The sequence below is a fragment of the Oncorhynchus mykiss genome, chromosome 30 (assembly GCF_013265735.2).
Source record: "Oncorhynchus mykiss isolate Arlee chromosome 30, USDA_OmykA_1.1, whole genome shotgun sequence".
Lineage (NCBI taxonomy): Eukaryota > Metazoa > Chordata > Actinopteri > Salmoniformes > Salmonidae > Oncorhynchus > Oncorhynchus mykiss.
Window position 1 is genome coordinate 24,898,713 of NC_050570.1, and position 27,697 is coordinate 24,926,409.

The 27,697-nt window shown below is 39.8% G+C and overlaps 1 protein-coding gene across 4 annotated transcripts in view; it reads right to left on the bottom strand.

The window, feature by feature from the left end:
• Positions 1 to 25,923, bottom strand: part of LOC110521589 (F-box-like/WD repeat-containing protein TBL1XR1) — a 43,695-nt gene extending 17,772 nt beyond the window's left edge. For 2 of the 4 annotated variants that reach the window (XM_021599250.2, XM_021599248.2), the window contains exons 1-3: positions 25,629 to 25,923; positions 19,051 to 19,098; positions 13,703 to 13,768 (exon numbers count right to left, since the gene is read on the bottom strand). The gene's annotated coding sequence lies outside the window, so the exon portion shown is untranslated. Of the gene's footprint in view, positions 1 to 13,702; positions 13,769 to 19,050; positions 19,099 to 25,367; positions 25,387 to 25,628 lie in introns of those variants that run through there. The other 2 variants (XM_036969006.1, XM_021599249.2) reach the window with 2 other exon arrangements.
• Between the last annotated feature and the right edge of the window lie 1,774 nt (positions 25,924 to 27,697).

A 27,697-nucleotide genomic window follows, 5' to 3' on the forward strand; every position in this document is an offset into this window, starting at 1 on the left:
CCGTTTGTAGGCCCGTGGAATCAAGTTCCAATTTCCAAACTGTTGAGAGTTAGAATAGTAGAATACACTAGGTGCAATTTCAACATTTGGTTGTGCATCAGCAATTTTTCTGTTATGTCAATCACTGAAAGTCACTCAATTACCCCATGTCAGCTAACATTTTTTAGATTGGTAAAAAGCCAGCTATTTAAACTTGTAGTAATCATGGTTGAATTATTGACCGGGGGGCCCTATTGATTTTGTGAGTCACTCACTTAGATACCATATTAAAAACAGCTCAAATGTCTCTCCACACTACGGCAACGGGTAGAATTGCAGAAAATTTGCTGTAAAACCACACATTTTTCTTTCCGCCCCATGGAAAAATAAGTAGAATTACGTGAAATCTTCACTCCACAGGAAAATGTGTCGAATTTAGCGATGGGGGGGATCGATAATTACATATTTGGGATATTATTTGACTTTATAAAATATAGCGTTTTGACAATATCGCAATATTATTTTTGCGCTAGATGGCTGACCTGCACCAAAATGCCAGTATGCGTCACGCCCTGACCTGAGTATTCTTTGTTTTCTTTATATATTTTGGTTAGGTCAGGGTGTGACATGGGTGATGTATGTGTTTTTTCACTGTCTAGGGGTTTTGTAGGTTTATGGGGTTGTTTACCATCTAGGTGTTTATGTAAGTCTATGGTTGCCTAGATTGGTTCTCAATTAGAGGCAGCTGTTTATCGTTGTCTCTGATTGGGAACCATATTTAGGCAGCCATCATCTTTGGGTATTTCGTGGGTTATTGTCTATGTCTAGTTGCCTGTGTCTGCACTGTTTATATATAGCGTCACGGTCGGTTTGTTGTTTTGTATAGTTTGTTAAGTGTTCTTCATCTTCATTAAAAAGTATGTATTCTAATCACGCTGCGCTTTGGTCTCCTCCGTACAACGAACGTGACAGTATGTTTCCTTCATAGCGTATTCTCCATCTCTTTAAATAGAGAGGCAATTTGTTTTCAGCACCTTTATTTCCATGACTGATCAAAACAATTTTCTCATGGCTCTCTCTTGTCCCTCTGCAGCAGAGACACTGTATGGTAAGCAATATGTTTGGACCATGAAATGGTCGTGAGAATCGCAATACATATTGTATCGGCACCTATAATATCAACTTGTGATAATATCATTGTGCGATCTCGTGAGGTCTCTGGCAATTCCCAGCCTTAGTAGAATTGCAACAAACTTTCTTTAAACTGCAACATTTTCTCTATGCCCAATGACAAAATGTGTAGAATTGAAGGAAATTATAACTCCTCTCCGCTGTCAAGAGGAGGGCCGCTAAACTGTTTTGTTCGCAAGGTGGGGTTGGGGGGGGTGTATGGATATGGGTACGCAGACCCGTGAGCCACTGCAGACCCGTGAGCCACTGCGGGCCCTCGTGATGAGTTTGGATTTTTGTTGCCCCCACCCCCATCAAAGTTGCCCATCCCTGTCCTAGATATTACTGTATGGCCATCTGACAATTCTAACAGCATGAAGGAACTTCTGCCTGATCATTCCAGGAGGGCTACCAATGAGTTGTGATTATTAGGCGTACATGCCACATGCTAGCAGACAATGTCACAGAAGATTAACCTTGGTTGACCTACTTTTACAGTTTAGTACACATCCCTCACAATGTTGTGAATAAGGGGAACATGTTAGTACAAATGGGTTTAAATTAACTTCCTCTGTTATTGATACATTATAAGAGTCCTCTAGCTATGTGTTGTCAATGGCTAGCCTATAAAGTATATTGACAGAGCACACATCTGTTCGCACAGTAGGACCTGCATCATTTCCATTTTCCCCTAGACTCACTAAGTCAGAACCAAAGTCGCAGGCAACTTATCTTTCAGGGTGTAAAAAAAGTGATAATCCGACTAGTTAGACCTATTAAATATGTATTTTACGTAATAAAAACACGAAATATTTGCTGCACTGAATGTTGTGTCACATGAACGTGTCACTACGCTAAACCTCCTCCAATGTACAGACATCACAGGAAGCTGCTGAGGGGTGCATGGCTCATAATAGTGGCCGGAACGGAGTGAATGGAATCAAATGCATAGAAACCGTGCACGTATTTGACGTATTTGATACCATTCCACTCATTGCTCCAGCCATTACCACGAGCCCATCCTCCCCAATTAAGGTGCCACCAACCTCCTGTGGCAGACATGCTATAAACAACCTTCACTGTCCTGTCTTCAAGTCCTGGCTGGACAATATTTTCAAGGAAATGTATGAACACAGCTTGAACCTGTATTGAAAATGACCTTGCAAGCGCAATATTAAGAGATAAATAGGGCCTACTACAGCAGGTTTGTATCAAAAAGTATTGAGGTAATGCCATCCCCAATCAATTTGGAGGGCATTCTAGTGCTCGTAGGTGACAGATGGTAGTAGCATGCCTGTCTGCTGCGTTTGTGGTTAACTTGGACATGGGTAAACGAGCAAAAGCAACATGAGCTGCTACAATCCCACTCTCTGGGTAGCTACTCATAACCTCAGTGTGAACTCATTTTTCACATGAACACTGCTGAAGCTCCTTTGTCCATATTTTTCACACACACACTCACTGATTCATCACTGCTGCAGTGATTTATCATATAGTCTGTATAAAGCAAGGCTAAACAGACAAATACAATGACGTTGCTTAAGTCAGCAAACAAATAAGGCTAAATCAAACAAAGGCAGAAGTGTTGCCATGCTGACCTAAAAATAGACCGTGGTATAGCCTAGGACTTGCAAATAACAATGGCTTCAATGTAAAACCTAGTTGACACAACTCAACTGAAAGCGAGTTGGAAATGGAAGCGCTATCGCATGTCTTGGCAAGGGCATTTCTCTGTCAGTGAGTCCTACTAGTGTGGTGCGAGCACTGACTCAGACGCTGGCCTATTTTAATCTCTGGCACACAGATAGCATTGGGATCAAAGAAAATGCCGTCACAAGGCTTCTCCACAGAGCTTTGCTCTAAGGTCACAAAAATAGGGTCATCCTGGGACGTCCTCCTATGTGGAGGTGTGAAATGTCTGCATTCCTTGAGGGCCGAGTGGAGCGAATGCACATCGGAGTTTGACCTAGTTTTCTCAGACACATTCAGTATTGTGCAGCCTACCTCAGACATTCTATGCAAGCTCACGCAGCAATGATGTGCATTCCACACCAATAACCTAGCCTAAATAAGGTTTGATTCTATCAACATAACTTAGCATGCAGTCCACATGCTATAGTTTCACAGGAATGAAATTGTAGCACTCGTGTTCACAAAGGAACACATCCCCCCTAAGAAATTACACATTTTAGAAAATGAAGGTGATTTGTTAAATGATTAGAAAGCGGAGTGTGGCGCCTCACCTTAACCACAGCAACCATTAAAACTGCAAGATAATCATTGGCAAGGCACTAAACATCGCTGAATGAGCTTAAAACCTATGCAAGTGGATTCTGGACCTGTATAGACTTGGTCACAGACTGGTCAGTATTATGTTGTTTTTCCATCTTACAGGTCCCATCTCTCCACCAAACTATTTTCCTGGATCAGCGGTCATGCCAACATTCATCTGATACTGCTGGACTCCCCAGGCCATAGGTAGCCTAGTTTTCACACAACGCAACCTCTGGAAATATGATCAAAAACCAATCCCCAATTTTGAACTTCTAAACAGCCAAATACAAATCCCCATGTTGAACCCAATACGACATGTAAACACGTTCTGTCAGCCGCCAGTCAACTGTGTAACGACGGTGCTGTATCCTGAATAGGTACGCAAAGGTAGAAATATGTAATGTCCTCTTTCGGATGTTTGGGTATTATTCTACACACTGGTAATTATTTTAATGAGCTTCGCCCCCAAACAAGACCAAATTTGGTTTGTCCAGACCAGACCAAATCTATACCAATCACAGACGTCTATGCTTCACAAGTTTGGACATCACACTACAGCACAGTAGAGCATAGTCTACTAGAGTATAGCACAGCAAAGTAGAGTTCAGTACAGAAAAGTAAAGTATAGTTCCTTACACTAAATAAAAGTAGAGTTCAGTACAACACAGCAGAGTAAGTACAGGTCAATAAAGTAAAGTACAGTACAGTTCACTACAGTACAGGACAGTAAAGTAAAGTACATTACACTGTACTCTACTGGACTGTACTGTAGTGTTGTCACAATATCAGAAATTTTACTTCAATACCGATACCAGGTTTAGTTTCACGATACTTGATACCATATCGATTCTCAATACAAAAAAGATACCACGGCAAAAAAAAGAAGGCATATTAGTTAAAGCCACAGAATGTCTCCTGCTCTGTTCAATCGTTGGGCAACTTTTGAGTTCAATAACATTACATTTGAAATGTTTTATGTATGCATTAATTAATCAATTATACAATCATACAATCAATTTGACTAACTACATGACAACATAACGGTAAGCATTTATTTGAATGGTAAATCTCTATTGACAAACTGGGTAAATCAAGAAGTAACCTAGGCCTATTCATAATACAGGTTAATGCATATTCAATAGGAGTGTGTGCATTCATTGAGTTATTGAACTTGCTTTGGATGATTTGATGGGGCTACAGATGTCAAACAATCTGCTTCCCTTTCATTGTGGACTTATAAGATTGTACTGAATAACAACATTAGCATAGAAGTAGCTCATTTTATAAAAGTGTGCGCTGTCTCTATAACCAGTAATGACGTCATTCACCAGTCAAGAGGGGGGCAGCCACAGTTCGCTGAAACAATGGATAATCCTTGGGAGATACGTGAGAGAGAGACCAATTAAGTGAATTCAGCAAGTTTTGGTGGCAACCAGCTTTGAAATCAGCATAATTTGCATTACGGTTTGCAAATCTTGCGTTGCAAAGTGTTCTAGCCTGAATGAACATTGTTTTGCGAACAGTAATTAACAATTTTAACATTTCTACATGCCGCGTCGCATTATTCAAGTATGTTACTTCTGTGCAGCATGAGTGGGGCGCTAACATGATGCAACTCAGACTCCCTGTCCAGGCTATGTGGAGCAGGCACAGTGCGCTCGCGCTATAAGAGGGACATCGGCTGAGTTGATACAGACATGATCCGTGAGACACGTTTAGCAGAAGTATCGAAAGTAACAAAAATGTTTGTATCGAATAGGGCTGTTACGACGGTGACCATATTACCGTCACACCAGCACGAGTCATGACCGGAGTCAAATTCCACATGACCGCAGTCAAATTCCACATGACAGCAGTCAAATTCCGAATGACTGTTAATTAGGCTTCTCCAAGCTCTGATGCTGCTGGTGGTCATTAGTAGCCTACCAAACTTGTTAACTGCCTGGTACTCAGCACTCTATTGCCCCACTAATCATCAATGCAGATGTCATCAAACTTGTGTGTTTGAGAAATGTGATTTATGAGATTTCTGTTGATTTGTATTTGGCGCACTGCAATTTCATTGGCTGTTGGCGAGGGGTTCCACGTTCCCAGACAGGTTAAAAAGAGGTTCCCACCAGCTTTCTATAGGCTAGACCTACTATATTTATCTATCAGCTTTCCTAATATTAAGCACATTGCTTCGCTTTACAACAGGAGTATAGCCTACCCCGGCTGGCATGAAAATTAACCGCAGGAAAAGCGTCCTCCATTCGCTATTTTTCCATGCCCATGTTCTGAGACAGGTGCAAGATTATGGTTCATTCTAAATCAAAACACATTTTAAACATATTATTTAGTATATGTAAAGACAACATCAAATTAAGAATAGTCTGATGGGTCACAATATTAGCCCATAATGTATATGATGTATTATCAAGTGTGAATGATGCCCAGCTTGTGCAGTAAGGCAACAAACAGCGCATACCTTTTTCCCCCGACTTTTTCAAATCCTAGTCGAACACCTCATGTAGCCTAGCCCATAGGTTTGTATCACAACTAAAGTGGCCAAATAACTTCTTCAAAATAAGCACATTAATCCGCTTTATAACCGGTGTAGAGTCTAACTGGCATACAAAGGCTGTGCATAAGTATCAAGTTCGGGAAAGATCATTTAACCATAAAAATGCACCTTTATAATAAAGCATTACATGCATAATCGCATTTGCCATCACTTTTGAGAACAGTGTTTTTAAACTGGGTTTTTTGGATGTGAGTGGTTGTATTAATTTGGGATCTATCGCATCCCACAACTGTCCCAGAGTATGTTTGTAAAATGTATTTATCGCATAGAAGGAAAAGTTGACCAATAAAATAGGTCAAATTTTGTACTATGGGAGACATAGGCTATTGCTTTTGCTGTTCGTTAGGCCTACTCATCTTGTTGGCTGAATGTGAACAGTTCTAACATCTTCAATACGCGCCTCGGAATTCGATTAGAGGGGCACGTGCAGTTATGTCGCCGATGTGTCGGTCTTCATTCACTTGTGGCCTACTTCTTAGCCAAAATGCCTGTGAGAAGGACCCAATCACGTGACGGGCATTGGCTACATCTGAGAGAGCCATGTGAGTGAGAGGTGTTTTGGAGCACTGCAGCTGGGAGAATGGAATTATAATTATTATATTCAGCCCAAGGGCACAACGGCCACTTATTTTGGCCGCAAAAGGCATTCTTTTTTTAAGGGGCATTACGGCCACACAAGTTGGATGCCGCTGGGAAATTCAAGGCCCGGTGAGAAAATTATCAAGCGCTTGTCAAATTTTGAATGAGAGACTGATGGTGTGTGCAAGTTGCAACTTTTTTCAAATCATCACTAGAGTCCCATCATGCAGCCTTAGAATGTATTAAAAATCAAAACATATATCCCAACGTTTGTATCACAACTGAAGTTGCATAAATAACTCTAAATTAAGCATACCGAAGAACAGTTTCTTTGTAAACGGCTCAACACAGAATAGCGGCATGTGCACACTTTGTAATCGTTTTGAGAAAATATCCTTTATATTTAATTTAAATTGTATTCTTCATATTATAAAATAATAAAAAATAATAGCCATATCAGGGCCTAACATAAGGACAACTCAGAGTATGCTATTCTGTTCTTCTGAAATAGACTACATTTTCTTCATATCATGTTTCTTTAGACCTGTCTAAAACAAATAATGGATTTATTGTGATAGTGTAGGTTATATTAAAATGGATTTATTAGACTTTTTAAAACGTAGATATTCCAAAAGGTCTACATCAGTGGCTTTCAGGCTATGCGTGGAAGCCACGAGATGCGAAACGTGTTAATGTTAATTAGCAGTCAAGTACCGTGAGACCGGCAGTTATTTGCTTGACATTCACCGGCTGACAAAATGTAATGACCGCCACAGCCCTAGTACCGAACCCTTTTTCATACCGAAGTATTGGTATACCGTGCAACACTACTGTACTGAACTATACTCTATTTTTCTTTACTGTACTAAGGTTGGGCGGTACCAAGATTTTCATATCTTCATACCATTACTGTACCATATGGTATTACCAGCAGTGCACACAAGGGGCACTATTTCTTTCCAAATGCTATTTATTTTTTGCACAAAACAAATGTAGGCAGCAGGGACCTTGTTCCAGGAGGGGATTGATTGTCTCTGCTGTAACAAAGAAGCTTTATCTTGCTAGCTAAGTGGCAAGTGAGCAAACCAAATGCATAGCTAGACCCTTGATATGGAGATAATTTATTTTTGGCACATCGTAGAAAGTTAAGCAGTGTCACATCCTCAGACCCCCTCCCCAAATGTGTATTTTATTATAATATAATGTTTTACAGTTTTGAAAACCAAACCATTCATATTTCAAAATACCCCAGTATACGGTTTAATTGGTACACCGCCAAAGACTATTCTGTATTCTAATGTGCTACTGATTTTTCACTCGCTGTTACCGATTTGATAACAAAGTGCCAAGTTTTAATCAATTAATAATTCAAACAAAATTGTAATCAGTAAAAACACTAACTAATTGGTAGGTCTACCTTTATTTGTTACTTCTTTGAACTTCCCTAATCCTCCCTCCTCATGAGGGAGAGAAATTACAATATTTCTTAAACTTGCAAAGGCAAATTCCTGCTAAACTAAATATAAATGTTGATATTGGATGGCAGGTGCCTTTAATTCAACATTGTGTTTTGATGTATTTCTAATACCTTAAGACTTTCTGTATTAGATGTTTTTTCCATCTGTGTGACCAGAAATAAAAGCCTTTGCTTATTCTTTATTTTTAGTATGGAAATCGATTGAACAATGTATCTATGCCTTAATATGCCAAAAATATTGAGACTCTTACCTTTCATTTGTAGCCAAATTTGATATGTTCCTATAAACTTCACATGTTGCTCATGGGTCATTTTACATGGAAATTACGTTATTCACTCCAACGTGCCATGCAAATGTTATTTTCATCTTCTCCTCACTAATCACTTTATCTTAGCGCTCTGCAAAGTTTAATGAATACACACTTCCTGTTACATCAGGAAACAGTGGTTATTATCCATACAAATGTTCATACATGTGTAGCCTACAGGCTACTTCCTCATAAATGCATACTGATAAATGGATACTAATAAATGGAGCCTGTAGCACTTCGTTCACAGCATATATTGGACTGGGGAGTGAATCAACAGGCCTAACAAACTATAATAAACCCAATCACAAAATTCTCCACCTTTTGATCCAGAGCTTATTCATCAACTACAGCGATTCATCTTGCTTCCAATTGTAAAGTTAACAATTGTAGACCAACAATATACTGCCCTACCAAGCAAAAAGGCAGAAAGAATTCATTTGGTCAAAACTGAGTTCATTAATCATGTGGACGTATCCTGTCTCTATTGTATTGTGTTTTGGAGAAAATGGGGGTCATGTTAGCAGTAACTGCATAAAGTTACTGTGAAACCAAGGTAAATAAAAGCCATTTTTCTCAGTTCCATGCTATGAGCAGTTACTGCCTTTTTGCTTGGTAGGGCAGTATACTAGTATAAATCCCAATGTCAGGAGCACATTCAAGGTCCATTTAGTAAAGGCAAAGAAGTCGTCACTACCACAACACACAAATAGCCAGTGTAGACCGGTGAGATTTTTTATTCAATCTATAATGTTCTCAAAATAGAGAATAGTCTTCATTCAATGCTACCAAGCTATTAGGCTTATCACAAGACTGTTCTGCAGAGGATCCCTGCCACTTCAGTGCATAGAGGTCTGAGGTCTAAAACCTGATCTGCCTGAGTGAGTTATGCAAGAGTCACAGAGGCTCTACACTGACCTTTTTTTCAAGGAGCACGTGCACCCTTGTTGAAAAATGTATAGTGCCTTCAAAAAGAGCTTTCCACACCTGGAATGTGAAACATTTGCCCATTATATTTAAAAAATGATTCAAGCTCTGTCAAATTGGTTGTTGATCATTCCTAGACAACCATTTTCAGGTCTTGCCTTAAGATTTTCCAGTAGATTTAAGTCAAAACTGTAAGTCAGCCACTCAGGAACATGCACTCTTCTTGGTAAGCAACTCCAGTGTAGATTTAGCCTTGTGTTTTTAGGTTATTGTCCTGCTGAAAGGTGAATTAATCTCCCAGTGTCTGGTGAAAAGCAGACAACAAGCATTTCCTCTAGGATTCTGCCTGTGCTTAGCTCCATTCCATTTATTTTTATACTGAAAAACTACCCAGTCCTAAACAATTACAAGCATACCCATAACATGATGCAGTCACCACTATTCAGGGCTTGACATTCACTTTTTTAGTAAGTCAGATTTGTACTTGACCGAAAGCTCCAGACACTTGTCCCAACAACGACAAAAAGGTCTAACTCCATGGGCCAAAAAGGTGACTGAAAATCATGTTGTATGATGGTCAGGAACCACTTCACAAGGCTGCTGGTCTCTGATTCCATGTATTATATCTCCTGCCATTGTGGCCTTGAGCAAGGCACTTAACCCCCAACAAAGTAAAATACTCCACTGATAGGCTACTGTACAAAATATCTGGAGAGCTAGTGGGTATGCAGGCTTCTTATCGAACCCCACTCAAACACACCAGAGTCAGCTTATCAAAGTCCAGTTGAGCAGCTGATTTTTTTTTTCTACAATGTGGTTATGTTCAAGCAGGGCTAGAGCAGAAGCCTGCACACCCAGTAGCTCTCCGAATCTATTTCACATGACTGGGCAATGGCACAGCCATTGGTTGGACCTGGGAGGGGCATAAGCCCACCCTCTTGGAAGCCAGGCCCACCCACTGGGGAGCTAGGCCCAACCAATCAGAATGAGTTTTCTCCCCACAAAAAAGGTTTATTAAAGACAGAAATATACCTCAGCACTCCCTCAGACTATTTCGCAGGTGAAGAAGCCGGATGTGGAGATCCTGGGCTGGTGTGATTATAATTGGTCTGCAGTTATTTGGCCAGTTGGATGTACTGCCAAATTCTAAAACAACGTTTGAGGCGGCTTATGAACAATTCTCTGGCAACAGCTCTGGTGGACATTCATGCAGTCAGCATGCCAATAGCAACCTCCCTCAAAACACAATACCACATATGTCTCAAGTTATGTGACAAAATGTGGTATGTGTGCACATTTTAAAGTGGCCTTCTATTGTTCCCAGCACAAAGTGCACCTGTGTAATGATCATGCTGTTTAATCAGCTTCTTGATATTCTACACCTGTCAAGTGGATGGATTATCTTGGCAAAGATGATATGCTTACCTACAGGGATGTAAACAAATTTGTGCCAAGAAGTTGAGAGAAATTCCTTTTTTGTGTGTGTCTGGAACATTTCTGGGATTTTTTACTTCAAACATTGGACCAACACTTTACACATTCGGTTTAAACTTTTGTTCACTATGTATGTAAAGGTTAATATATATTCAGTGTTCCGGGGAGATCTTGACAGCACAGGAGTTACTTGTCAATTAGGTTATACAATTTTTGTTATTTTTATTTTGTCAGAATTACATGGACAGTAAAAAATAAAGAAGAACTTAGACAATTTTGAGCGCTTGAGAGGCGGTTTTACAACCGGAGTATGCAGCATTGTTTTCATCAAGTGCGCACCCTGGTTATACATGAGTGCCTGTGGAAAGTTATTTTAGGCCATCGGACATGACGATGACTTTAATCCATGCTAATAACTAAATTGTTAACTAGGGAGATAGCCAATTCAAAACATATTGTGTAGATTGTCTAGTTATCTTCTTAGTCTGTATATCATTATTTAACCTGCTGCGCAAGTCTCTCTCTCGCCCTCTCTCCTCTGGCAACAGCCCACACGTAGCTGATGCACACACCATGACGTTTCCAGAATTTTCATTGCTGACCAAAAAACTGCTATAACTGGGCAAATAACTCATTAGCAATTATTATCAACAAATGTGCAAACACAGCGAGACTCGCTTTGATCGCAAAAACGCATCTCGCGACTGCATGATTGAAAGACCACTCATGCCTGTCAATGCATGCCTACAATAATTACACTCCGATACACTCTGCAGAGATTGGAAGGACAGTGAGCTAAACATCGCATCCAGATGACACTTCAATCCAATTATGATCCAATTATGATCAGAGTAGCCTAATTGTTTGATATTGTGATTTTTGCTAGAATTTTTATTACTTGTCTATTCGGACAACTTAAATCTATAATGGGCTCCCGAGTGGCACAGCGGTCTAAGCCACAGCATCTCAGTGCTAGAGGCGTCACTACAGACCCCGGTTCGATTCCAGGCCGTGATTAGGAGTCCCATAGGGCGGCGCCCAAGGTCGTCCGGATTAAGGTAGGCCGTCATTGTAAATAAGAATGTTTTCTTAACTGACTTCCCTAGTTAAATAAAGGTTAAATAAAATAAACAATCTGACCTTTTTTTTTTACTTGTCTTGGGTAAGTGAACAAGCGTTAATGGCGAGACTTGACTATGCTTGAAAATATGGAGAATGGTACACAGTAATGTGTTATGTTACCATTCCAGTCTTTTACTTGCTATATTGTATTTACTTTGCCACCATGGCCTTTTTTTCCCTTTACCTCCCTTATCTCACCTCATTTGCTCACATCGTATATAGACTTGTTTCTACTGTATTATTGACTGTATGTTTTGTTTTACTCCATGTGTATGTAACTGATGTGAAACGGCTAGCTTAGTTAGTGGTGGTGCGCGCTAAATAGCGTTTCAATCGGTGACGTCACTTGCTCTGAGACCTTGAAGTAGTAGTTCCCCTTGCTCTGCAAGGGCCGTGGCTTTTGTGGAGCGATGGGTAACGATGCTTCGTGGGTGTCAGTTGTTGATGTGTGCAGAGGGTCCCTGGTTCGCGCCCTGGTATGGGCGAGGGGACGGTCTAAAGTTACTGTTACATGTAACTCTGTGTTGTTGTATGTGTCGAACTGCTTTGCTTTATCTTGGCCAGGTCTCAATTGTAAATGAGAACTTGTTCTCAACTTGCCTACCTGGTTAAATAAAGGTGAAATAAAAAAAATAAAAAATAAAAATGTTTGAGGCAAATCTAATACAATACATTGATTCAGGGAAAAAAGTTAATTGCTTTGCACATTTTTTGTTGTTGCAATATTATTTTTATTCTGTACAGGCTTCATTCTTTTCCCTCTGTCAACTAGGTTAGTATTGTGGAGTAACTACAATGTTGTTGATCCATCCTCAGTGTTCTCCTATCACAGACAATCTAACTGTTTTGAAGTCACCATTGGCCTCGTGATGAAATCCCTGAGCGGTTTCCTTCCTCTTTGGCAACTGAGTTAGGAAGGATGCCTGTATCTTTATAGTGACTGGGTGTATTGATACACCACCCAAAGTGTAATGAATAACTTCACCATGCTCAAAGGGATATTCACTGTCTGCTTTTTATATTTCTACCCTTTAACCAACAGGTGCCCTTCTTTGCGAGGCATTGGAAAACTTCCCTGGTCCTTGTGGTTGAATATGTGTTTGAAATTCACTGCTCAACTGAGGGACCTTACAGATAATTGTATGTGTTGTGTACAGAAATGAGGTTGTCATTCAAAAATCATGTTAAACATCATTATTGCACACAGAGTGAGTCCATGCACCTTATTTAACTTCTTATTTTTATGCCTGAACCTATTTAGGCTTGCCATAACAAAAGGGGTTGAATTCAGCTTTTAATTTTTAATTAATCTATAAAAATGTAGAAAAACATAATTCCACTTTCAAATTATGGGGTATTGTGTGTAGGCCAGTGACAAAAAAAATCTAAATTTAATACATTTTAAATTCAGGCTGTAACACAACAAAATGTGGGAAAAGTCAAGGGGTGTGAATACTTTCTGAGGGTACACACAAAGAAATGTAGGTATTATTTGAGATAAAGCTAAAATGCTTAATTTTTATAGACGCACTGGTGCTCCTAAATAAAAATGTCAGGTCGCACAGCAGAATACTTAGGCGCATATGCAAGTAAAATGGTTCCACTCTACCCTGGTGACCTTACAGCACTCTCTATCTTCACTGTGCCTACTATCCACTCACTACAGTACATCAGAGCAATAGCGGAGCAGGACTGCCTGCTGCCTTGAGAGCTTTTCCTCCCCCAGTAACTAGGCTATACTACAATAACGATTGTCACATTATGCTCATAGAGCTGAGAATTAGAGACATCCAATAAAAATAATAAATTAATTACACAGCATTTAGCCAAAAACACAATAGAGAAACTAATATGTAGGACCCTACTTACCACAGTAGTAAGTCTGTTATCACAACAAATATGATTTGAAAGTGTACAGTCCACCAGTCTCAGCACCTGCAAGACAAGCAGGAGGGTTAAAACTAAGCCGTTTTTAGGAAACTGATACTGCAGCACTACAAAATGCCTCTTTTGTATGTGAAAGGGTTATGAGACATGATCCATTGTCTGTCTGGCATACACTTGCCGATCTTCACTATACTTACAGTAGAGTATCGTTAGACCTGTTTAGCAAGCAGCATGCTTGATGCATTCATTACAGGCCCAAGATTGTAAGTAAACGATGGTAACAACGCAACATAGATGGTAATGAGTTCCCCTTTAATCAAAGCTTTAAAAAGATCATCCCAACATAACATTCAGCCCATCCCTTTGTAATTTAGCTCATATTCAATCCACCTCTCATTGATGACCCTAAAGTAAGAGACAACGGCAGCAGTAAGCAAATGTCATTGTGTCGTCTAACTTGGTCGATAGTAATCTACACATAAGCCTAGCAGCAACATTGTCATAAAAAAATGCATTATTTTGGGTATGAACTCACACACACACTTCCCCTTGACTGTACTTATATCAACGTACATCTGACTTCAGGTTGACATTTAGAAACCACTGAAGAGTAGTAGACAATCCTTTTCCCCTGTAGTGTGAAAGCAAGAGAGGTATGTAGCCTAAAGCTTTCTGTTCAATGCTACATAATAAAACCTTCTGTAGTTCAAAGACAATGTTCGAGAAAGCACTTCTGATATTGTAAGACCAGAGTTTTTTCTGGATCAAAATGGGGCTTAGTTGGTGGGTGTGGCAGGGGCTTTGGAAATGGGCACGGCTGGCCGGTTGGCGCAGCTGAATTTCTGAGAAAAAATTTGAGCCCCACATCTTGGCGGTATAGAGAAATTGTTACATTTTAAGCTCATTTGCTGCAATTCTAGAAATTTCTCCATGTTGCAGTTTTAAACCTAATTCTATGCATTTTGCCATGAATGATGCAAGGTCATTTTCTCAAACATAATGAGAATTACTACTGCTAGATTCATTTTGTATTATTATTATTATTATTATCCCTTCCTCCCTTTATTTTGGTGAATGATAGTTTTCAAAGATTATAAAAAAATATATAGGTCCATTATCTTTTATTCATTCCATATATCTGGTTTTAGTTTATATATTTTTATCCCATCCAGAAAATGATTTTTTTATTTTTTTGTTGAAAAAGTCCACTGTTTGGACATCCTCAGGCATCCTGAGGATTTCAACTAGAGGTCGACCGATTAATCGAAATGGCAGATTAATTAAGGCCGATTTCAAGGTTTCATAACAATCAGAAATCTGTATTTTTGGGCGCCGATTTGCCAAAAACATATTTTTTTATTTTTTTTAACCTTTATTTAACTAGGCAAGTCAGTTAAGAACACATTCTTATTTTCAATGGCGGCCTAGGAACGGTGGGTTACCTGCCTTGTTCTGGGGCAGAATGACAGATTTTCACCTTGTCAGCTCGAGGGAAATAATCTTGCAACCTTACAGTTAACTAGTCCAACGCAATAACGACCTGCCTCTCTCTCGTTGCACTCCACAAGGAGACTTTACGCGAATGCAGTAAGCCAAGGTAAGTTGCTAGCTAGCATTAAACTTATCTTATAAAAAACAATCAATCATAATCACTAGTTAACTACACATGGTTGATGATATTACTAGATATTATCTAGCATGTCCTGCATTGCATATAATCTGACTGAGCATACAAGCATACAAGTATCTGACTGAGTGGTGGTAGGCAGAAGCAGGCACGTAAACATTCATTCAAACAGCACTTTCGTGCGTTTTGCCAGCAGCTCTTCGTTGTGCGTCAAGCATTGCGCTGTTTATGACTTCAAGCCTATCAACTCCAGAGATGAGGCTGGTGTACCCGAAGTGAAATGGCTAGCTAGTTAGTGCGCGCTAACTAGAGGGACTGAAGGTATACTGTTTCACTGGCAATACTAAAGTGCCTATAAGAACATCCAATAGTCAAAGGTTAATGGAATACAAATGGTATAGAGGGAAATAGTCCTATAATTCCAATAATAACTACAACCTAAAACTTCTTACCTGGGAATATTGAAGACTCATGTTAAAAGGAACCACCAGCATTCATATGTTCTCATGTTCTGAGCAAGGAACTGAAACGTTAGCTTTCTTACATAGCACATATTGCACTTTTACTTTCTTCTCCAACACTTTGTTTTTGCATTAGTTTTGCATTAGCATTAGTTGCATCATCATGATGATGTAACCGGTGACACTTTCCTTCTTAAAAGTTCAATATCTTGAAAACTTGACTGCTGACATGCAAAATATTGTATCAACAGTGGACTAATGGAATAAATACCAAAAGATAGTGGTTGAGTGGAGTTTCCCTTTAATCTACAGCAGGGGTGTCAAAGTCAAATGGACGGAGGGCCAAATAAAAAAATCAGCTACAAGACGAGGGCCGGACTGTTCGAATGTTCATTGAAAAATTTTTAAATGACGCATATAGTCTAGTGAACCTAATTGAACCTACTGAAAACCTAACAAATATATTACAATATGATCAGATAAATAAAGCAATATTTTCTTATGGCTCTGTCAGTAATCTTTAATTTTCAACAGACACAAAAGACAAATTTCCTTTATATAAATATCCCCATAACATGAACATTAAATGAAAGAAACCGGTATTCAAGGCACCATCAGTAGACTATATTTTCTATTTTAGCAAAAGTGGGCTAAATTTACTTCAAAGAAAAAACAATAATAGCAATTTTCTATCATCCACTCAACTGAAATATTTTTAAAATATAATTGGATTGAAATACAAAAAAATAAAGTGCAAAAATCTATTAATCAAAAACAACACTTTGTTTAAGGAGAAGTAACATGCAGTGAAAACAAATATTAAATTTTAACTTTTAAACTTGAACTGAGTAAAAACTCTAAATATGTGATTGCACAGTAATGTTCACTTGTTTGAGGTTGAGGGTGATACTTGGTGGTGTCCCATCTTTTCCACAAGTTCATCAATGTTCGGGGTAAGGCTCTGAGCTGAAGAAATCCTCAGAATTGAGTGGAGGTGTTCAGCAGTAAGTCGACTTCTGTGTGATGTTTTGTTCAGGTTCATCAAAGAAAACAGTTGTTCATACAGGTATGTGCTGCCAAACATAGACAACGTTTGAGCAGCCTGGATGCGCAGCTGGGGCATTGTGCCGGGGAGGAAACGGGCGAACTCCGCAGCACCCACTGCCGCATATTTTGCCCTCAGTGCATCATTGCATTGGAGGTCAATCAACTCCATTTGGAGGTTTGGTGGTGAGCTTTCCACGTCAACAGCAAATGGGTTACCGAGCAGTTCCAACCTGCTTTTTTGTGCTTCAAAGTCAGCAAATCGGCGTCGAAAGTCAGCGGCAAGCATACCTATTTTATCAGCCAACTGTGTGCTCGGGAACGCACTGGTAGAGAGCTTCTCTTTCATGGTCTGGCAGCTGGGAAAGTGGCTCAAATTTTCTTTCCGCATCTGCGTCTCCCACAGAGTCAGTTTGGTTTTAAATGCCTTCACTGTACTGTACATATCAGAGATGACACGATCCCGACCCTGCAGCTGCAAGTTTATTGCATTCAGATGACTCGTAATGTCACACAGAAAAGCCATTTCACACAGAAACATTTCGTCTCGGAGTTGTGTTGTGTCTTTCCCTTTGCTGTCCAAGAACAGACAAATCTCCTCACGAAGCTCGAAACATCTTTGAAGCACCTTTCCCTGGCTTAGCCATCGCACCTCTGTGTGATAAGGCAAATCACCATGCTCCGTTTCTAACTCCGTCAGAAATGCCTTGAACTGGCGGTGATTCAAACCTTTGGCTCTGATAAAGTTAACTGTGCGCGTGATGATGCTCATTACATGCTCCATTTTCAAGGCTTTACCGCACAACGCTTCCTGGTGTATGATACAATGATAAGCTGTCAGCTCACCTGTCGCGTTTTCCTCTTGCATCTTTTCCCGTATCTTCGCCACCAGTCCGCTCCTGTGTCCACACATCGCAGGTGCTCCGTCGGTTGTCAAACCCACGAGTTTTTCCCAAGGCAGCTCCATCTCATTTACACATCTTGACACCTCTTCATACAAATCATGCCCCGTAGTTGTGCCATGCATAGGACGTAAAGCCAAAAACTCCTCTGTCACGCTTAGGTTGGAGTCCACTCCGCGGATGAAAATTGACAACTGGGCAATGTCAGAAATGTCGGTGCTCTCATCCACAGCCAAGGAATATGCAATAAAATCTTTTCCCTTTTTCACAAGCTGCTCTTTTAGATTGATGGACAACTGGTCTACTCTCTCGGCAATGGTGTTTCTGCTCAGACTCACATTTAAAAAGAGTTGCCTTTTTTCTGGGCAAACTTCGTCACAAACTTTAATCATGCAGTTTTTGATGAAATCCCCCTCCGTAAATGGCCGGGCTGATTTAGCGATCTCTTCTGCCAAAATAAAACTGGCCTTGACAGCAGCCTGGCCTTGTGATTTGGCTTTTTTGAACAGAGCCTGTCGAGATTTGAGGCCTCGTTTTAATTCCTCTGCCTTTTGTAGCCTTTGTTCCATGTCCATATTCTTGTTTTTGTCCGCGTGTTTCGTTTCATAATGTCGTCTCAGATTATACTCTTTCAGTACCGCCACACTTTCTCCACACAGAAGACACACAGGTTTTCCAGCTACCTTCGTGAACATATACTCCGACTCCCACCTTGTTTGAAACCCCCGGTTCTCAGTATCCACCTTCCGTTTTGCCATTTTTGATGGGTATCTGAAAGTTAATTTTACTGTGATGCTGACGACTGCTGTGCCAATAAATATTGAAATGAAGCAGCCTACTGCTCGGTGCGTCACCTTTGCATTGTGGGAAATGTAGTATTGGTGCGTGTAAAAGATCTGCGGGCTGCCGGCTTGCTGCGGGCCGGTTCTAATAATAAATCAAGATCATCCCAGGGGCCGTAAAAAACCTTCTTGCGGGCCGGATGTGGCCCGCGGGCCTTGACTCTGACATATGTGATCTACAGCATTTAGAGGCAGGTTTTTCAAGCAGCACATTTAGCTCACTAATGACCTAAAGTTACAGTGATCATTGTGTGGGTGCAACAAGTCTGCCTTTCGCTATGAGGCACGAGGTTCATCACCAATAGCCCCCTTCATTCCTCACTCATAATTAAACAACCTGCAACAGCTTTGATAGTACAAGCAGGCATTTATGAAAATGTTTGTTAACGCAAAGACTCAACATTAGAGATTTACCTCAGACATCAGCTAGTTTATAGAGTGTTAGTGTGCTTACCATGTGCCCGGGTGTCATTCAGATATCTGACAGTAATCCCTCTTCAGTCTGAGGACAAAGAAGAAAAGAGATGCTGATTAAAATCAATGAATACACATTAGAAAACAAATGCGATGGATCATTGGCACAGTGGTGGAAAAAGTACCCAATTCATACTTGAGTAAAAGTACAGATACCTTAATAGAAAGTTACTCAAGTAAAAGTGAAAGTCACCCAGTAAACTACTTGAGTAAAAGTCAAAGTATTTGGTATCTAAATATACTTAAGTACCAAAAGGAAAAGTATGAATCATTTCAAATTCCTTATATTAAGCAAAGTGGACGGCACCATGTTCTTGTTATTAAAATGTACAGATAGCCAGGGGTACACTCCAACACTCAGACATCATTTACATTTGTGTTTAGTGAGTCTGCCAGATCAGAGGCAGTAGGGATGACCATGGCTGAATTCCAAACACTAAATACACACCCTGTCCCCTCAGCCCTCAAATTAAGTGGACACCTCTTATGACGTCTGACGAGTATACACTTGCAGGGCATGGGATTGCATGTCTACTCATATTAACTATATAATTATTAATATACGCCTACTATTAATTAGCTAACTAAAGTTAGCCTGCCTAGCTACTTCTGAAGAAGGAAAATGTTTTCTACAATTTCCAAAAGCTAACCAAACAAAAACATAATTACTTTTATAAGACGTGTTTGTGCATTAGTAGCACAATTTCTAACTTATTTACATTTGTTTTTACTTACACGTGTATGTTGACTCCATATTGACATTTAGGTTTTAAGTTTTGGCGGACATTTCTTAGCGGATGTAATCTTCGCGAATTGAATTATGGGGTGTTTCAGGCCTCAAAGTGAACATAATTGTACACTCGCAAACTCCATTAAAAAACAGGACTTCCCTTGCTATGCTAATCACTTGGACCGACGACAAATATGGCCGTGGAGATTCCCCAAGGGCATAGGGCTGAGGGTTTAGGGCCGAGGGCTGTCTACTTTGAGTATGAAACGCAGCCCATGTGTTCTCTTGATAAGTACGTGAATTGGACCATTTTCCTGTCCTGCTAAGCACTCAACATGTAACGACTACTTTTGGATGTCAGGGAAAATGTACGGAGTAAAAAGTACATTATTTTCTTTAGGAATGTAGTGAGATAGAAGTAAAAGTTGTCACAAATACAAATAGTAAAGTACAGATACCACAAAAAACTACTTAAGTAAAAATACTGTAAAGTATTACTTAAGTACTTTACACCACTGCATTGGCATCATACGCAGCCTTTAGTGTAAGGCTAGCCTAAACCACAAACAGTGGGACAATCAATTATAATCTTCAAGTCTGCTTCTCCATACTACTTCTGCAGACAACATCATAGCAAAACATTTGTTTTGCTAAATTACAGCCGTCAGATTTGTCTTTAACTATTAAGCCGTAGCAGGATGGTCCTTGATACCCAAATCAGAAAATAGCCAAAGTAACACAGTTTCAGATTGAAAGGTGCTAAGAGAGGAGAGCCTCTTGCCCATGAGAGTCAACACAGTAGCCTATACACCAGGGATCACTTTTCATTAAAGATTTAAGAGAAGTCGTAAGTCAGCGGTTGTCAAACTTTTTGACCCGCGACCCCCAAAAAACAGTGGTTCGAAGCTTGCGACCCCCGCGCACGTACATGCACGCACAATCGTTGAGCAAATGTAGCCTGTCATTACAGACAAAAATGCAATGCATTTTCAAAACGCAAGATACATAACTAAACTTTTACACCTGCATTTTTAGCTGAAAGTCATTTATGTTAGTAGCCAACATAAACTAGGGATATCATGTCACTTCTCTGGAGTCCAGAGCAAGCAGAATCATATGGCCTACCTGTATGCAGTGGTGGTTGCAGGATCGGAGGGAAAGCATGGTCTGTCTGCACTGCACACTATCACTTTGAAGGGCTGCCTGCCCACATAATGCTTTTTGCCAAGTGGGTGGCCCTTTTCTTCCTCACAAATACAATAATTAATTCGCCAGAATGTTACATCTTCATCCCATAATATTGAAGGCAGCAATGTTGCAGCTATCTTTAGACGTACAGCCAGTAGCCACCCAAACTAGGCCTATCTGAAGTATGAACATCATCAATGAAATTGGGGCATAGCTTTTTACTGTTCTGGCAAATATGCCTCCGTAGTATATATTTTACAAGTATTTTAAATGGATAATATAAACGTAGACCTACTCTGTTTTTGTGAGGCAAAACCGCAGAATCTTAAGCGAGTCCTTTCAGGTCACTAATCTGATATATGTGCCCACCTTCGTGCGCCTATGCTGATGACTGGTCATTAGTCAACAGTTTTTAGATTATTTTTTTTTACAATTTTGTGCAATACTCTAGCCCAGGGGTAGGCAACCAGATTTAGCCGCTGTACTTGGGGACAGATTTCCTAAATTAGCCCCCAAAAAGTTTTTGCTGAATTCCTGTTGATTAACAATTATATTAGAAACCAGATTAAATAGGCAAAGGTATATAACATGCAAATGGAAGGCTACATGTAGACTATTAAAATATGGATTAAAATTATATACTTTTCCTATTCAGTTTCACACTCGCGATGCCCCAAAACCACGACCCCCACCATGACAACCACTGTTGTAAGCGATGGCCTATATGAGAAAGACCTAAGAGCAAAGGAACTCCTCATCCTTTCCTTCCCCCTCTGTTATTGCAGCACATATCACATTCCATAGTAGAGTTTCTAAGATGGGGAAAGATAGGCTAGGATTACACTGGGAGTACAGATCCTGGAAATGCTTAGCCAGGCTACTTGGCTCAGCGCTGGAAGAACGAGATCCCACAGACCCAGCATGTCATTAAATGGCAGTTTAACATGTTTGCTAGCTTGCTGTATTTTCAAATGTTTTATTGTAGCCTACATTCTGCAATGAAGGCAATGTACAGTATGCGGGAATTAGCCTAATTCCCTCATTCTAGAATCTAGACCTTTGCTCATCATTCACACTGTTTCTATCGCATTGTACATTGTACATTCGACAATCATTAGGCTATTTAATGCTAAAACAACATTTAGTAGTACTAACAATGGACATGAACGATTCATTAGGTCACTGTTAAACTTGTGCAGCACATCTTTGATACACATGGGCCAACAATCTAGTCGCCATCAAAGGATTGGTCAATAACCACCCTCCACTTCCCTCCCAAGTCCCAACTTCTTTTCACAGTCTTCCTTGTGACCAAGGGTGAGACAGAGCTGTTTTCACAGCCCCAGCGAAACCTGCAGTGAACAGTTTAATTAGGCCATCCAAAACCAGAGAATGGTCCATGCCAAATCCCTGATAACTTTAGTTAGATGTAATAGATAGCCGTGCATGGAAGGCGAGTCATTGTGCTCAGGTTTAGGCCTAAATCAAACAAATAAAGGTTATAAGGAACTTCCTTATTCCATTCCACTAGCACTTCATTAGCCAACCTTATATTAATATTGTGAAAAAGAAAACCCAGTTAATATAGACCTACTCCTAATTTATAACAGTCCTAAACTCAGTAACACACAAATCGGTTTCACATGTTTTCTCATATTAGATCAGACGTCTCATGAAGTTATGTACACCATCTAAAAGACCAGCCAATGTAACCACAGCCTTTATCCCCAAGCAGGTCACTCTTAGCTTCCTGCTACTTAAAAAGAGTAAATCTGCCTTTATCCTATTTGGCTGCAAACAAATGTTTTGAATATTGGCCTACATTTTATGTGCTCCCAAAAAAAGCTGCCTCCTCCTCCATTGATCGCTCTGCTTGACCAACACAATCATTCTTCCCAGCGTGTTTAACTATTCCAGTGAAAATCTTTAGAACCCATTAAGGGAAATGTGAGTGGAGTATTCACGTGACAGATGTATTTGGAATGTTACTCTTCCCTTAGCCAACACCCTAGTAATAGGCTTACCCATTTGCACTGTTCAAACCTGTCTCAGTGATTCATGTATTGGCTAAATCCCTGTTTTGTGTGACTCTTCAAACGTAGTGCACTGTAATGTAGGCCTAGTCATGAATCTCAAATGTATGTTATACAAATAGTTTAGGCTAGTTTGGGCAAACGGAGTGAAATATCAGTTGTGTCCAATATTTTCTGATACAACCAATTAATAAATGAACTTTCACAAATATACCACTTATATGGCACCAGGCCAATTCATAACAAATCAAGTTTGGGCGTTTCTTAGTGTAAAAATCATACTTAACATCTGGAAGTATAAATATATATTTTTCACAAAATTGTTTAATTAAAACCTGTAAATAATGTAAAGAAAATGTATTCTGCATGTGTAGGTTGTAAACTGTGTCACAAAACGTCTTACTTACAGCACAGGAAAGATATGCCTTGGGACAAAAGGAAGAGGAAGTGTATACTGGCGTCTCAAAAAAATTGATAAACGGCACTTTTTGCAGCTTTTTCCTCATTTTTCAAGCAAATGTCTTTTAGGGAGTATGTGAGCACACTCGTTCGGTTCGTTTTGCCGACTTTGGCAAGCCGCCAGCCAAACTGAAGCATGCCTTTAGAGGCACTACTCTAAAAGTGGGTGCTCTAGGCTCCGGGGCATTCAGAATGTTGAACTTGACTCTGGGGTCACAATACACACCATGTGACTAGTGATGTGACTAGTGTCAACAGGGAGAGGAGAGGGGCTGCTGTTTGTATCATTGGGCTCTCCAGAGGCAAAACAAAGAGAAATGGAAAGGTCCATAACATAGAGGCTGGCACTGATTTATATTAGCCAGGGAAGAGTTAACTTCAGATCTCTCTGTGTGTACACATTAGACCTTTTTGATTTATCCTAACCCCCAACAAGGATTAATCATTCCTTCCAAGCTGAATCCCCTTCAGATTAGTGTGGAGAGGTCAGCATTATTACTATTAGGCCTAGACTAAGCCTCACTCCCTCAAATATGTCACTTGATTTCCCTCAATGGCTCAATACTTTATTTTGGCTAAATAAGGCCAACCAACTGTCAGATAGCCTATTGGTGTAATCTTATGTTCAAGTACTCCTTGCAAGAAGAAACGTAGAAAACTGTCTAGCCTAACTGTAAAACGTAGGGCACAACATTCCAGGTTTCCCACAAGTTTTTCCAACTTGGAAGCTCACATGAATTGTTTTGGACATTGTAAATGCATAGTTCTGATGATTCCAGGAGTTGGCGTAACAGGGAGTTTCATCAGTAGTCCCAAGTTTCCAATAGCACATGAACACACAATAAGACCTAGCCTGAAGATCATAATTCTGACTGTATTTCAATTTGTAAATGACCATCTCTGACAATATGTGCCATTTAAATTAAATATGGGTTGGTATGGGAACTAATAAAAGATTATTTAATATTGATGTCTTGTTCTGTCATTGTCCTGGCAATCTAGCTATGAAACAAAGAACTGCTGCTGTAGAACTGAAATCCACTCATCCTTCCCATCCCCCACATGTTCCTTCAGTCTACTGTCAAGCACCAGTTACATAACTGTGCTACTCCACCACTAGCTACATAAGAGGGGGGTGAGACATTGATTAAGCGAAACGTTTCCATAGCAAATACAATAAACTTCATGTCTATATGAAATATGAATATAAACAGGTGTGTAAATCAGATAATTAACTGGGCTAGTATTGGGTTATAACCTTTGCTCTATTGTAATTATCATAGATACTTTCACTTATTGAATATTCCCATAATATAATACAGCAGTGGTCAGACTGCACTATTCAGGTCAATATATTTTTAAACAGGAGCTAGGCTTAACCTACAAAATGTCAATTAAAGACTAATTCTTAGGTTAAGCAATACAGCAGGAAAAGCATATGTGTAGCCTATGTAGTTGGCTAGATAACTACATAACCTTACTAATTATTTCCTGGATTTCAACTAGGCTATACTGTAAGGAAGTTGAGCTAGTCGTCTGGCTTTGACTCTGGGTTCCCCTCCCCCACACTCATGGGTTACATTACTGAATTGTCAATAAGCTCTGATTTTGTTCCTTTATTACATAGAAGTTAACATATGGCTAAATACATAATTCCACATCCCTTTTTTGTAGTTAGCAACAGTTAATGGTTGTTAACGTTAGCATGTTTATGTGTGTCTAGCTATGTATCACAACAAACCTTGCACATCACACCTAGATTTGTGGCCACAAATCTGCGTTTACAACCGCTCAGATGGTCAAAGTGTTCTAATGGTTTATCCAAAATATTTGGCAGTGATTATCATACAGTTAAAAACTGGCTTGTAAACAAGCAACTTTACAAACCCTGTGAAGTTGTAGGTAGGAACAGGAAACAAGCTGCTAGTCACCACACACGCGCGCACACACACACACATACACACATTCTTTCGCGCGCACACACGCTGACGTTGCCCATCCCCCACCCAGTTGAAATTACCAAAATAAACATTGGTGACAGTGAAATAATTGACGATAACGACCAACAAACAATAGTGTACAATGAATGCGTATCGTAGTATATTTTATATTACATATAATCACAAGAAAAGCCAAGAAAACACTTACTTAAACTGTCCAGATCACACAACGGGTGCCTTCTCTGCTGTGCTCCTTATATGGAATCTCTTCCTCCACCGCTATTTTCTACAATATAGTCACAATAAAGCGTTATAAATCTACTCCGAGATTGCGGCTTGGAAGTTAAAATCCCAAATGAGCGATGTGTTTTGATTACATAAGTGTAGCATTTGATAAATCCTTAAAAAAATTAGATTGAAAAGCAATTGGGATACATTGTAAGGTTGCTTGCTTGTGGAGAAAGAGCCAAACGGTTCAGAACCAGCCAACGGCTTCAGATACAGAAACACTGAGGAGGTGACTCTCCAGGCAAAAATGAGGCAGGCCTAGGCAATTCTCTGCAGTTATGTAGAAACTGTATGAAGGACACAAAAATATTGAAATGGGTGTCGCAGTAAAAAATAGTGTTATATAGTGTTAAAAATAAAAATAGTGTTTCATATAACCTAGCTAGTGTTGTTGAAATAGCATTTGTATAAAATACACATGTAGAGCAGTACACACATTTTTATTCTGGAGAAGTCTCAAGATGCAGAAATCAAAATAAAAAAGATGCAAATATCTCAATCATAACTTATCACATAATAATACTAGCCTGAAGTGGGTGATGTTACACATATGGAATGTTCAAACTTCTGGGGTGAGTTCAGTTTGATTCAACGTTTGGTACGTTGTGTGACAGTTTGTAATGAATGATAAGTTTCCTCAAAACGGTGTGCGCTGTTCTTCAACAGCCTTTGGGATACTTTTTCGCCTGTTTGGTGGGTGTGGAGAGGTGTGGCCTGACCAATATGGGTGTGACATTTGAAATCGCAAAACTTGTGCAGCACACCATATGGCAATCTCCCACCTGGGCCACCATAATCACAATGTTTATCAACTGGTCATTCAGTACTGTACTGTTTCCGTTGAATTCAACGTTGCACACCGCTCTGTTGTACTGAACAGAACCCAACTGTTTTGTCAGGCTAAACAGCTAGCTAGTTAAGCAAGCTACTAAGTCTAGTTGTTTTCACATGTCAAAATAAACATTTGGATTGTGTTGTTCACTTGTGGCATGGTTCCTACGAGTGGGAACACACCTATTTTTGGAAATTAAAGTTGACAGATTTCTCAAAAAAGCAGCCAAGCAAAAGGCATTGCCTGCATGGGTAGGCCTAAACTGCAGTAAAATGAGGTGGCATGTGACTGCCAGGATGATGTAGCACACCGGTAAATTGTTTAGTTAGCTAGCCATCACGTTAACCATCTATTCTAGGCAGCTAGATGACTGTCTACCATATTCCCATCTATCTACAATGTTTTTTTAATGAGTTTGACCTGTTAGAAACAAGATGTTCCAGCCCTAGCCCCACAGAGAAAAACACAATAGTAATGAAATATCCAATGTTGAGAATAATGAAGCCTGTCCTTGTCTAATGAATCTGGTTGTAATAACGTATAAATAACAATCAATAGTCCTAACCATTGGTCATAGTAATGCTGTGAGAGCAGGATTTCTGTTAGATTGTGACATTGGTGGGTCCATACTTGCGAACATTCTATTTTTTTTTTAACTTAATCTGATGCTCCGCCACGTCCCAGAATGGTGCTTGTATAATAAAGTAAGGTCACTTAATGATTCATTAGTTTTCTAACACACTGAATATAATAGCATATTATAAGGATACTTACTGTTAGACCAAAAACACCCCTTCATGTATTATGTAGTCTACACTTACAGTACATGTACAATGTTTTATATGCATTATTATAATCATCCAGTGGGCATGCTCATTTTGCACACCCGGAGGATACAGGTCTACATGGTGTTGCAGAGTTTTCTGTTGTTTGTACTGTAAAGCCGGAAGCAGCGAATGCTGTCACCAACTAAAACATGACAGGTAAGGAAACATGTCAGACCAATAAAAACATCAATTGTTTCTCTAACAAATAACAGGCAACACCATGACACTGTTCAATTTGCCTCTGATGCAAATGGCTGTCGAATCAAACAACAAACGGGTGACCGTTGCTATACCAATTTGCCCAGAAGCCCAGAATTGCCCAGGATCCAA